Source organism: Arachis ipaensis, chromosome B03, assembly GCF_000816755.2.
Source record: "Arachis ipaensis cultivar K30076 chromosome B03, Araip1.1, whole genome shotgun sequence".
In the NCBI taxonomy this organism is placed as follows: Eukaryota; Viridiplantae; Streptophyta; class Magnoliopsida; order Fabales; family Fabaceae; genus Arachis; species Arachis ipaensis.
The window spans coordinates 124,497,292-124,499,972 of NC_029787.2; positions in this window are offsets into that span (position 1 = coordinate 124,497,292).

Here is a 2,681-nt window from a genome sequence, read left to right on the forward strand (position 1 = left end):
TAGATGGAGACCAAATTTGGCTTAGAGACAAAAAAGGTACAGTTGTGAAGTTAAAGGCATGGACTTTGATTCATTAGAAAAATTGAAAAACACTACAGCATAATTTATTATTTTCAAGTAATAATTAATCATCAATATTTAAAAGTAAAAACTGTGGATTAAAAATATTTATTAAATTATTAGAATAAAAGAATTAGATTAATAATTAAAAACACTGACAAAAAATAATAAATTTTTTTAACGGGCGAGCTTTTCTCAAATTATTTATAGGTACTACAGTATAATCCTTGCACAGGTCATAAATCCATAATTACTGCTAGTTATTAGTAGTAGTACTTATTATTGTCTATACTAATAAGTACTATTAAATAGAAAATAAATACGACAAAATTAATTAATTAATAACTATCATACACTTACAGAAAAATGCAACATTTTTTCAAAGGCCTAATACGGTCCACAGTGAGTGGAGGCACGTTGTTGTTCTTTGTCGTTCATATATTAGCCTGGTAGGGTTACTTAGCCTGTACTTTGTATTTATATATATTTGACCGATTTTAGTGATGAAAACCATAAATCATTTGAACTTGAAGAAGTTGGTCCCCATCATGGGGTGGTTACAAGAAATTTGGACGGTAATAAAAAGTAAGGGATTAACAATAATTACATTTGGCTAATGAGCAATCTTTAAAAGGTAAAAATAGGAAAATAGATTGGAAAGTTTCAAAATTTTCCACATTTAGCTTCTTCAAGAAAGTCTTTAGAATATTAATTGGTACTGCCCTTTTTTTGGGGGGCAAAGTGGGTGATTAAAGATTTTGTAACATCATAAATAGTACGATATGAACCAACTCCAAATCAGACAAGAATGAAATAATTTAGTTAATTATAAATATAGTAATTAGTTTTATTTATTTATGATTTAAAATATTGGTTATTAAATATTTCATCACATTTAAATTAGGAGGAGATACGTTCAGTATTATTGCAACGTGAATCACGAAAATTGATTCAATTAGCTTTCGTCTCTTCATCCTTTTTTCCTCTCTAAATGTCTAAAACATGATAAATAAAAAAACAGATTCAAAACTATCCAATTTACAAAAAAAAAGAAATATCCTAATATCTAGTATAAACACCATCTACATAAAAATTTTAAATTTATCCAGAGATATTTAGTTGATTTTTTGCTGAACCACCTTAGTTTCTTAGCATTATTGAACGAATTAACATAACCACTCAAAAAAGTGGTAATTAAAGTGGTTAGTGATAAATTCCATTTGGAGCAAAGATATTGGATTAGATATCGTTGGAACTAATTAATTTGTAGACGCGGGTGGAGCTTTGTTTGGTGTAGTGAAGACAAAGCATTCAGATATGAGCGTTGTGGGTTGTTTTGGATATATTTTGTGGGATTATTGTATAATTAGAGTTATTTTTTAGGAATTTCAGTAATTTTCAAATTTTAGGGTCTTTTTGCAAAAAATAAAATTTCAGGAATTAGTTTAAAATTAGACCAAAATTTATTTTTTTTTTTTTTGGTTTCCCACGGTATCCTTTGGCCCGATAGGTCAAAGACTAATTCGTCGCGGTACTGAGCTCCATTTAAGGGTTTGTCGCTAGCCAATGGGTTGCTGCATGCATAAGGTGGGAAAACCAAAATTTATTATGTCAGTGTGAATGTCTCATTTTTGGTTTTGTTAATGCATAGACGTAAAAGTTATTAATGAATGGAACCGATAAAAAACACGTAAGTAGTACCTCGTCTATATGGGTCTCTAGCACCCATAAGTACCAAAATCAAAGAAAAATGCTTTGCTTCCCAAAATCAAGAGTTTTAAAAACATTAAAAGTTATTATGTCAGTGTGAATGTCTCATTTTTGGTTTTGTTAATGCATAGACGTACAATAGTGTTTGGGCCTATCAAACATGGAAAGCCCAATCACAAAGTTCACAATAAATTCGTAACAAAGTTATTAATGAATGGAACCGATAAAAAACACGTAAGTAGTACCTCGTCTATATGGGTCTCTAGCACCCATAAGTACCAAAATCAAAGAAAAATGCTTTGCTTCCCAAAATCAAGAGTTTTAAAAACATTAAAAGTCTTAATTCCAAGTATCAATTTACGTGTTTTCTTCCTTTGTTTTTCACTTTTATGATATATTACGTGGTTGACTATTTACCTGCTTAAAAGTTGGATTTTCTTTTCTAAATTATATTTCCCTAGAACATAATAAAAAGATATCAAGAAATGAAGATAAAATATTTGGACTAGTTGGTACCTCATCTAGTAATGTACATACAGATAAACAATATCACACCAAAATCGAAATAATTAAAAGACAAGAAGAAATTAGTAATGACAGGCGGCGAAATCTTGCATGTTGTGTAACATTGCTAAACTTCCGTTAACTTCTATACACAAATATAGCCATCAAAAACAAGGAGATAGTAGTAGAATACTTGTTTCACATTATTTATGGGAATTAGTCGTTGTCATATATGTATTCATAAAAATATCAAATAATGTTATATACTTCAGAAGAAAATTTTGGTATCCCTTTCAATTATATTATTTAACAACCGTATTACGTGTTTATCAAAATTCAGTGACAAAAATCAATATTAGTATAAAAATATATATTAAAAATAAATTAAATTATATATATTTATTCAC